This window comes from Vidua macroura, chromosome 1, assembly GCF_024509145.1.
Source record: "Vidua macroura isolate BioBank_ID:100142 chromosome 1, ASM2450914v1, whole genome shotgun sequence".
NCBI lineage: Eukaryota > Metazoa > Chordata > Aves > Passeriformes > Viduidae > Vidua > Vidua macroura.
The window spans coordinates 110,239,654-110,251,879 of NC_071571.1; positions in this window are offsets into that span (position 1 = coordinate 110,239,654).

Consider the following 12,226-nt stretch of genomic DNA (forward strand, 5'->3'; position numbering starts at 1 on the left):
ACAGTGAATGTCACTATTTGCCCTGTAAATTTCTAGCTGAGTTTTGTTCATGTACAAAAGAGACCAAGTATCATTTTCACTATCACAAGTTGTTTTTCTAGTTTTCTAACATAGTAATGAGTTAGAAATAAGAAAGTGCTAGTCAGAAAATTTAAAAATCATCAAGCAGACCAAGGTTAAGAATCATTGCAGGGTTTGTTCTGGTTTTCTTTCCATACAGTATTTACTACACATTAAGTTCATTAGTCTTTTCATTCACTGCTTCAAGTCTATATGTGTTGTACAAGACCATTGGAGTGGTATAAATGTACTTCACTGTCTTTATTTATCCTTACAACTACAGTGCATAGAGGGTATTTTACGCATTTTATAAGTAAAGAAATGTAGCACAAAGAAAATAAGTGACATTCTCAGTGTTAGAGAACAGAGAAACTTGAATCAAACCTTCTTGTTCCAAAGATGTGTACATCCACATCCAGAGTGTATGTTTCACTGACATTATAGAGGGCTATAGAAGTCAGTTTCGCTCTTCCCTTGCTTTAGAGCACATATACTCTTTGATGCCCAATGAACCCCTCTCTTCACTGGATGAGTATCTTCTTTTACTGTGACAAGTTAACACAGTACATGGAAAATTACTAGATGTCATATGAGATGCTGACCCATATTTTGTGACAACTCAGGAACAGAATCATCCTGTTCAGAGAAACATAGAGTTGCAAAGACTTGCTAATGATCTGGTAAGTGCAAGGTCACTTGCGTTTACTTCTGCTGTGCAGTTCTGTGGATGCACAGAGCCACCAGCTGCGAGTGTCTCCCTAGCCCCCTTTGAGTACAAACCAGGAACCTGCTTCAGAGGAGATTTATCCTGTCCTACCCTATATGCTTTAAGTCACATTATGGAAATATCTGAACTGAGCTGTCTGGAAGATATGCTCCAAAAGTTGTCTTCAGCACTCCTCACAGCACCTCACAGGAAAGATAGAGCTAGTCTAATGCAGGCCCCCCCAAAATATACCTCAGATGGATACCAGTCATCAGCCTCTGACATAATGCCTCTGACTGCAGATTAACCACTATGACACTGAATCACTTGATTAGGTACAGCCCTCTTTTAGGCATGAACTTTTTTTGTAAGATTCACAAATTAAATGAACACTTACCTATAGGTCTAGGTAATGTGACTCTTACGTGGATATTCACTGCATAGTCCAAATTAAAATGGATTCCCAATGAGAACTCTTTTAAACAAACTTGATTATAACCGTGTACGGGATAGAAGTGTGAGAATTATAATGGTTCTTCTAATCTAAACAGTTCTGATGGAGAATGACAATGAGTGATCTCCTTTGCCTTTCCACTGCTTTAGGATAATGAAATACATTACTCTATCAGGATGCTCTGCCTAAGTGGGGGTAAACTGTCATTTGGCTTATACTGCTTATGGTCTTGAAGAATGCTGAGACCAGCCTGACTCTGCAATCCTAAAGTTAAAAATTCTAAGGATGTGAAAAATAATGTTTCCTGACAGAAACTGACACTGGTGAGGATATGGCAAAGTTTCTGATGAAGGAACCAAGAAGTGATAGCACTGATATCTTATCTAAAGCTGCTGAGCTGAAGGCTGCTGAGCTGGCAGATGTAGCCTAGAAACATTTTATTGACAGTCGATCACTTTATACTATAAAAGCTCGGTCCCCCTGTATTACAGGACTAACCTAACATGTTTCTTCTGGAGGTGTGTGTGGAGATTCCTGCCTTGAGCAGGGTCACCTCAAGGTTACTCCCTGAGACCAAGTGAGACATTTGGCCACAGTCATTGGCATGGGTGGATAACATAAATCTCTACTTATTAATTATTAAGCTAGCTTTGAAATGATTGATTTAACAAATATGGCATTATACTATTATTTATAACTATCTATACTGTGTTAATTCTGATTAATGTCTTTTTAGTCTAATTATTATAATCAATTTAAATTATATTTCTATCAACATATCTATATTTATATAAAACAAACATAGCATTCATATGTTTGTGTTAATATTCATAAAAGATAAATTCACATAAAAGCTCAATTGTTCCTGCATAGTCCTTTAAACATAAATTGTTGACCAAGTTTGGGACTTGGATTGGATCCAACCATAACTAGACTCCTCTTTGAGAAGGAGTTTAGAAAGAGAGCAAGGAGGTGGAACTTCATGACTCAGTGGGACTGCTGTCCTGATAAATTTTGCCTGCAGCTTTCATTCTGTCTGTGACAGTTAAAAAGAGGAAAAGCACGGTCATGTTTCCATTAGAATGGGATTTTGGTGCTAGCTGCAAGGACTGAATATCTTCCAGAAGTCCTAACATAGGGCATACACAATGAAAGTTCCATGTTCAGGGCATCACAAAATTTCTCTTGAGCCATTAAATATGTTAGCAATCTCCCTTGTGAACAATAACTGGCAGTGAGGAACTCAATAATATGAGATTATAAATAATATGAGATTATTAATTTTCTTAATTTACAGTTTTATGGTGCAATTTCTCACCCAAATGAAAGCTCCACTCTTTGAGGTGAAATGTTTAAAGATGTCTGCACAACTGCAATAAAAATATTCAAGGTGATGAAAGACCAAGAATATGATGAGGTTATTGTAATTATGGCAGAGCTTGCAGGTACAAACCATCTGGCAGAACTGCTAATTTCATAGCAGCATATTCTCAGTGTGCTAACTTTATCAAAAGCTTTGAAAGTCAGCATCCATTTCTATTCTGAGATACTGTTTTCAAAGGTCATTCTCTAAAGTGTTCACACAAAGACAGAGAAAATAGAAAAAGCCAGACTGTTTATTCACATTTTACTTGCACATAAAAGGTAAATCTGAATTTAACTGGGAGAAGAAATGTGGTATCCATTCAACAGTTAAGAAACATTGAGCTATCACACTTGAGAATGCCTTTAAACCTAATGATGGGACAGTACTATCTTATCCTGGAATTAACATCTTTTCTTTAATATGTAGAATTATTTTTAAATTACAAGTATTTGATTTGACTGTCTGATGATACATACCATATATATTTACTTTCTGGCAATGGATAAAAATTTTTCACAGGACCGATGATCTGTCATACATTTTTAATTTTAAATACTCTAATAATTCTGAAGAAACACTGTAGTTATCATCAATTAATCCCTGACTCCCCGAAGACTGTTGTCTCTACAGACCATGTAGCTCCCAAGAGAGAGACCCCGAATAACAAAGTCAGGACCAAATTAGAAACTGTTTCTGCTTCCTTGAAATATGCATTCTTCAAATTCACCTGCATGCAAACAAATTTTGTTCTTTACTTCTTATCTGAGGAATTTAAATCACATAAAATATATTAATGCATTTCTGTTAGAAAGGAAATTTTCCTTTTGCAGAAGTCTCTGCTGATAGAAATAGATTTTTATACTCTATGGCCAAAGTAAAAGAGATGTTTAAATATTTCCTTTTGGAAACTTTATATTTGGCATATAGTCTTCCTTGGGCAAGCATGCAAATGAATCCCATGACAATTTCTTGCAGTGATTTTGGGTAGTTTATATCCAGTTTTTACCAAAGGGGATTGTATATGTAATTATTTTGTTTGTTTGCTTGCTCTTGAGATTACCTATTTATCTGCCTCCAGACAATGACAAAGACAAATACTTTCTTCCTTGACACAATGTGAATATTTCACCCTGAAATGAGTTTTAAATATTCAAAAAAAGTTTATTAATAAAGCCTCAGTAAATACAGATATTTACCATTTGTAAAACTGCATATTTCAAAGATGTGTCAGCTGGTGTTCTGACTTCTGAGGAGAAGAAAAAAAAAATCTTCATTTTTCCTGTGCACAAGTTGCTAAATTTAAGACTGCTATACAGCCAATATCCATATCTGAAAGGCTCATATGTAGTGAAATATATTAAGAAATATCACTCAAAAGCAGCAACAGTGATTTTTTTAACAGAAATGTCATATTCTACCGTACATATAATAAATTCCACACTTAAGAGAAATTTTAAAAGTTAATTTCAAGCTAAATGGTTCAATTAACACCAGAATAAGGTCTTAGAAGCAATACATTTAAACATGTTTTTCACCTCTGCTGTGATATGTTTGTATTCATGCTTATTGAGGAAGTTTCTGAGATAATTTTTGGAAGGTTCTTTACTGGGAAAACTTGTAGGAATGAAAAATACAAACAAGAAAGATATATAATGATAAAAGGAAGGGTTGGATATATAAAGAATGAATGGCAAATATCCCTTGGATTAATAGTACATGTTTCCTTGATAGAGTAAACCATAAACAAACTGGAAAACAAAATGAAAGAAATTAAGAATGGACAGAAGGATAAGAGAAAGAACAATATGTTGGAACAAACTCAGGAAATAAACTGAAAAGTAAAATATAAAAATATGACAGGACAAACTGCACTTAGGATTTTTTTTTTAACTGGCCAAAAGACATGTATTTGATGCCATTGGTTGTATACCTCTGAGCTAGCATCTTTTTTGCAGATTTTCTCAGGTCATCCACCTTTTTGTCTGCACATACAGTCACAGTCCAGGGCTGACAGGAGTAAAGTCCAACATTAGATTTCTCTGTAGTTTTTACTTTGTAACATATAGCAATAGAAATTGATTCAAAAATCAATTTATCCAACTGGAAAATCTATGGGAGTTATAATAGAAATAATTTAACAGATTAAAAAAATAATTAGAAATTTTAAATGCTTTTACAAGTGTTTTGGCCATATTCATTAATAGCAAAACTCTTGATTTTTCAACACATATTCAGTTTAATAGAGTATTACTTTAGGGAAGGCTTTTTTGTAAGAGGTAGCTTGAACCATTAGTTTTTGGCATGATTTATGAGATTTTAGTTCAATTCTACTAGGCCCACACTGTCCTCTATTGATGCAAAGGATGTTCAGAAATAGTATGGGAAGTGTGGAAAAGCAGAAAAACTCTGCTGCTGTATGTGTGAGATCAGAATGATGGTTACCCAAAAAACAGGAACACAAAAAGCAGAGTTAAAATAACAACAATAAATATTTTTTTTAGGCTACTGATTTAAAGGCAACTGTAGGCCTGTATTCAAGGACGGTGATTGTTTTATTCATCCTGTGGAAGTCAAATACAGAATAAAGCCCTAAATAAGTTTGCCAGCACTTTTGCTGCTCCCTAAAGAGCAATGAGGATTGTATTTGTGTCCCCATCCTGCAAACAGGAGGATGATGAGGAGAGACGTGTGAATGTTTATAGGCAGACCTGGCCAACCTAACGAGCTTTGGCTCAGTATTGGTAAAGCAGTGGTGGTTGTCACAAAAATAGGCAGTGTTAAGGAGTAGAGCGACCATAAATGAGTGAGAATATGGCCAACTTTTCCTCAAGGAAGATTTCTTTTAAAATAAATTGGAAATCACTACCTGTAGAGACAGCTGGTTATCCAGGTCAGATATAATTCAATTCTTCTGTCCTTTGGTTATCAGTGTTCTTATCATGTTGTCTAGAACCATGCAAAATCAGGCTATTACACAAAAGTTATGTCATTCAGAAGTATATTAAAAATATCTTGTACAACATGACTTGAACAATTCCACCTAGTTTTGGGAAGCTTAGGTATAAACTGCAAAAATAAAATGTTGTGATGGAACTCCGTAATTTTGCAGACATCAAAGTGGAACACTTGAATAGATTTAAAATCTAATCAATTACACAGGATTTTACAGGAGAAACAGAACAAAACAAAAAGCAAACTCATACAAAAAATCCTTTACCAGCATGATGAAAAGATGGTTCATGTAACTGTTATAGCATCTATGTCAGTAATAACCAAGTTAACGATTAATCTGAAAAGAAAGCAACAAAGAACATGCATTCAGGAAGAGTACAGGAGAATGCACTAGAATTCTGTCTTTCATATTTGCAGCATAATTTAAAGAAAAAATATTTCCCTCTGCTTCACAAATATGACAGATAATCTACCAGCCAGTACATTCCATGCAACAAAGGGTGGACGACAGAGAAGCTGATTTAATTTTGTCTAAAATCAAATCTAAGAGGCCAAGGGAATATGGAGGAGCATATAAGAAGCTATCTTCACACAGTGTGACAAAAGACATAGTAAAGACATTCTAGGCATGAGAGTATCAATATAGAGTTGATTTGGGGGTTTTGGATATTCTTAGAAAGCATTATCAGGTAACCAGCTGCTTCGTAAAGCTTTTGTCAGAATTTTTGGAAGGTTGTTCTAATAGGAATCTAAAAAAGGGATCATCAGTGCTTTGCAGAAAGTGCTTGTGAGAGTTACAAATCACCAGATAAATTAATTCTCTGCTGGAAACGAAGGATATGAGAAGCTACATACTGTATATGGGAAGCTATATTTGTTAAAAAGAACTTCCAGTAGCTGAAGAAAAAGACCATAAGTTATGCAATGGAGACCAAGTTCCTGATGTGACTAATAAAAAACATAAGCAGAATTAGTGAAAAAATGGGACAGTGTTGGTTTTCCATGCTGTTCCAATTTTGACAGAGATAAAGTTAATTTTCTCCATAGCAGGTAATAAGGAGCCATGTTTTGGATTTGTACTGGAAGCAGTGTTGATATCCCAGGGATGTTTAGTTATTGCTGAGCAGGGCTTGCACAGTGTCAAGGGCTTTTCTGCCTCTCACATCATCCCACCAATGAGCAGGCTCTGGGTTCAAAAGGAGATGGGTGGGACACAGCTGATCCCCAACTCACCAAAGGGATGTTCCACATCATGTAGCTCAACAGAGAAATCCAGGGGAAGAAGGGGGAAGGAGGGACTCTCGGAGTGATAGCATTTTTCTTCCTCAGTCATTGTTGTATGTGATGCAGCCAGACTTCCTTGGAGATGGTTGAACACCTTCCTGCCAACAGGAAGTGTTAAAAAAAAAATTATCTCAGTACATGAGTTATTTTCTTTCTTTCACCCTTCTGATTCTCTTCCCCATCACATGGCAGGAGTGAGCTGGTGCCTGTGTGGGGTTTAGTTGATGGTTGGGATTAAAGCAGGACACATGCACACTATATACAAGCACCCTAGCTGTGCAGAAAAATCCTGAACAGCTGGATGCAGTCCCTTGTTGTCCTTATTTGTAACAAAGGGACCTGCCTTCTTTTGGAAATTATTGAAGAAATAATCACCTCTGAAAATTGCTGCAGAAATTCAGTATAAACAGAAAAGGAATAATATTGTTAGATCTATACCTTTGTATAAAACCACTGAAGTACAAAGGAAAGAAAGTTATTTTGTCATGGGTTGTATTTACACATTTGATATCATGCTGTCTTTTTAGAAAACCGCAGCTGGATGGAGTTGGTGAAAATATTCTAAAAAAAATGATACAAAATCTTTGTGGAAATTCTCATGAAAAAATATGAGAAAAGTAATTAGTTTAACTTGAGGTTAGGTAAAAAACAAGGTTGTACATTCCACTGACCCTCTTTAACTGTTCAAAAAAGCCAAGAAAAAAAAAAAAAAAACAACCCAAACAAACAAACAAACAAACAAAAAAAAAAGTAAAAAAAAAAAACCTCCACAAAAAAATGAACAAACAAAAAAACAATGAACCAAAAAAAAAAGTGTTATCGTTATTACTTTCAAAGAGCAGTCATCATGTTTTGATAGGTGATATTTCCCTGAGTGGGCATTGCATAGAAATTTCAGCAAAAGAACAGCAAAAATATAATAATTAATTCTAAATGTGTGTGAAAGTACAAAGAAAAAGAAAAATCCTCTTAGAATCCTTGCAACTCGGTGCAAAGATTTGATGAATTATGCTGAGCTCTTTGAATGCAGTACTTTGTGAAAAAATCACCAGAGATGCTAATTATTGTGAGAGATGTAGCTCTCAACTGTTGCTCTTGGGAAAAAATCTGCAACACTTGTGACATGCATATGTCACCATATTCTTGTCTCTTGGTGCAGAAGAAAAGAAATCCATTGTCTCTGGGATATTTGTACGGGTACAGAGATGAGAATAGTAAGAGACCAAGTGTCATGCAGTTTCCTGCCCTGGTGTATAATTACTCTCAGACATTATAAAATCTATGTCTCACCTTTACAATTCATCACTCTCTCAAAGTTGTGGAATTGAGTGATTCTTTATGTACAGGTACTAAAAAAAACCCTGCAGTTAGTCATTTACATCAACTATGTAAATTTTAGTGGAACAATTTAAATTTGTAAAGGAATCGTGACTACAGAGATAATGTATTCAGACTGCTTTTGCCCATGTAGGAATACTATTTATGCCGACTGTATTTCCGTATACTGTTTTATTTGTAAAGTTAAACATTTATGTCCTTTATTGATATAATCATTTCATGTCTTTGGAGAATTAGTGAGCACTGATCAATAATTTGGAGGTTAATCAGTACTTTACTTCTTTACTCCAGTTAAATTTAGTTCAATTAAACAGAATTGATGCTAATTACTGTCCTGATTGAGCAGTGGTTATTACCATATTACCATTCACTATCAGACAGCTAAATCAGTTCCCCAAGAGGCAGTTCAATAGAGCAGTTATAGTGACATAGCATGCCCCAATTAAACCATTTATAATGTGATGACATATTTACATAGAAATTTTCATTCTGATACAAAATAGAAACTTGTATTATTTTCAAGACTAGACAGCCTATAGCCAAGACACAGATGAGTGAACACCAGTGTGAAGATGGAATAGTGTATAAATTGCACCCATGAATATAAAGACATGGTTATTTCAAGGTTCAGTTCCGTAATAAACAAAGAAACCTCTGCTCACCATGTGGAGGAAAAATTGAGAAACAGTCTTTTCTGAAGCATTTAAAAATATAATTTTTGCAAGGTGTTTCACATACAGACTATGTTCTAGTCCTTTTCCTCTCTTTCACCATATTCCTTCCTCTGTTTAGGGGCTGAAGGGTACATTTAGGTGCTGGGATTGAATTTGTGCATGAACAGTCATTTGTGCTACACTTTTAACTAAATGGGGTAACAGTTCAATACTTCTTAAAACTGTGACCATACTCACTTTTTAATTAAAAAAAAAACCCAACAACATAAAAATGCATACTGGTGTTAAAAAAAAAAAATCACAATAGTATTTGCTGAATTATTTATTTAATTGTATTGCTTTTCTCCCCACACTCACCTTTTCTGAAGGAAATCCAAGCATCTGTAATAGCTAACAGTGATAAAGGAGCAATACTTTATGTTTCCAAGCTGGGTAGAAACACTAAATAATTAATCCTTGTAAACTGTCTCTTCTCTCTTAAGTTAGAAGAGTACAATTATTCAATGTGTTTGCATGCAATGTGTCAGATCCTTCCTCCTCAGGAGAAGGACTCACACTCTTATCCTGCTCCAACATGGGATCCTTTCCACAGGAGATGGAAATATGGATGTTGGTTTTGATTTGCTCAGGTGTTCTAGGTAAATATCTTTCAGGCTTTGCAATCACAAAGCAAATGCAGCTCTGCCTATCCAAATGTATATAGTTAAAGTGAGATTCATTTATCAGTTCAGCACAAAGCCTATACATAAGATGAAAATTCTATTCTTCTTCCTATGATAACTGTCTCAAAAGTTATGCTGTCCTAAGAGACCTTTTTCTCCACTTTCTTTGGATGAAAACTTTTTATCTTTCAATATTTATGAAATATGTGTTATATAAGAGTACTGCACTGATATGTGTGTGGCAGAGGGGAATGTTTGATTTGGTTGTTTTTTTTTTTAACTCAGTTAAAATCTTTCACACACAATATTATCTTTTGCAACAACTATTATTTAAGTTTCGGGTTTGATACAATTTGAAAGGCAATAAGTTACAGCAGAGTTTATCTGAATTTACTAGTTATGATTCTTATGGGCAGACAAAGAAGGTAGCTGTGTGTCCTTGGTCAGCTTTCTTCCCCATACCTTTCCCTCAGAGTTAGAGAAATCATGGAAACAAAAAAAAAGCAAACAAAAAAAAAAAAAAAAAAAAAAAAAAAAAAACCACAAAAAAAGAAAAAAAAAAAAAACAAAACAAAAAAACAAAAAAAAAAACAAAAAAAAAAAACAAAAAAAAAAAAAAAAAAAAACACAAAACCCCAAAAAAAAACCAAAAAAAAACCAAAAAAAAAAAAAAAACCCAACCTTAAAAGTACCTTACCATCCTCCCTCTCTTCTTCCCAGGCTTTTCTCACAGCTTTCTTTATTTCTTCCCCCCTAGAGATGCAGCAGGGCAGGGCCTAGGGGCTAGGGGTCAGCTCATCACATGTCTGCCATTCCTTCTTCTTCAGGAGAAGGACTCGCACTCTTATCCTGCTCCAGCATGGGATCCCTTCCACAGGAGATGGAAATATGGATGCTGGTTTTGATTTACTCAGGTGCTCTAGGTAAATATCTTTCAGGCTTTGCAATCACAGAGATGTATCAAAGAGAAGAACAGGTAATAATTTGTTGCTATTTCATTTGGACTGAAATGTAGTTTTAAAATTCTGTAAATATTTAAGTCACATCTAAAATTAATTTTGTACAAATACATTGCAGTGGGACAAAATATGAAATGTAAAATACGATTCTAAGAAAAGCGGATGGTTGGAACTATACAAAAATGCTTTCGAATTCTTTCTCCATTTCCATTTTTACCCATCATGTTTCATACATATTTTTTGATAAATTTGCAATGTTCTCAAAGTATTTTGGTTTTCTTTTTTAATATATTTTGTTTTCAGATTGTTTAGAAAAAAATTGTATATATATATATATATATATATATGTATATATATATGTATATATATATATATATATAGGAAGCATTGCAGTTATGTATACATAAAGATGCCAAGTGTTTAATTTAGGGAATGTATTTATGTTGAGAAATGAGCAACACAGGATTGTTGGATAGGCAGAATGAATGCAGGCTCTCTCAAAAGATTTTCATAATTCAAATAATCTTATAATAAGTATTAGTTCTTTTAGATGCTTAATTTTATCACAAGCAGCTTCTGAAACTTTGGAGGTGCACAGAGCACAAACTCTAGTCAGAATTCTTCTCTGATGTTTAAGTAATTTAATTCATTATTATAAACCTACAGGAGCTTGGTGGATTTATTAGAAAAATATGTGCCTTTAATGTAGCACTTACACCCCTGTGGGATTGTTCTCATGAATAAGTCGTTTTATTTGCAAGGTTTAGTTTCTTGAGTAACCATAATGATTTGTTGATTTCTGAAATTATTTTTTTCTCCTACTGCCACCCATTTTGTTTATTTAGGAAATACTCATGGCTGATAAAAGCCATGTACAAAAGATAGTACTTTATCAAAAATATAAATAGAATAGGAGCTGGTTAATATTAAGCTGTGTATTTAAACGTTATTGTTAATACTGGTGGTCTTGAAACATTATTGTTCTTATATTGGAATCAATAAAAATGCACTTATTGTTCATTATGAGAGCAATTAGGCGAGGGGGAGCACATATTTGTATACACATGTGTCTTGAGCACTTGGCAGAGTTACTGAGCAACATTTTCTGTTTATGATGGTTTTAATGCATAATTCTTGATCCTAATTTAATGTTAAAAAGTAATAATTCACTTGTTTACAGAGCAATTTCAACAAATACAGAAAAACTGCCTAATAATGGTGAGCAAGCAGACATGACAGACTTTTTTTGCCCCCCAGTGGTGTATTGTCTTTTTTTGTTACCCTATAGGGGTTCTAAAATTCTTCAAGGGCTCCTCAATAATATTCTAGTATAGAGGAGAGATCCATATTGACAGGAGACTGATTAAGGCATTCTGTGGTCTAGAGGTTATGAATAGGAAGAACTGCTGAGATAAATTGGAAGAGCTGATGGTGATGTTCTGATTTATGTGGGGACTGCAATAGACTTCAGAGTCTCTAGTATCAGAGTACAAGAATAAAGCAGCTCTGAATCTGCTCTTCTGCTTCTATATGATTATTTTATCTTTTTTTTTGGTTTTGTTTTTTTTTTGGTTGGTTGGTTTGTTTTGGTGGTTTTTTTTTTGGGGGGGGAGCCGGGAGGGGGCTTTGACTGGTTTATTTGTTTGGTTTGTATGTATAAATACCAAAACGTCAGTGAAAAAAAATTATGCATCATTTTGTTTTCTAGAATAATATATTTTATCATCATCCTCATGGTCCTGGTTAGCTCCACAAATAAGTAATTATGTAG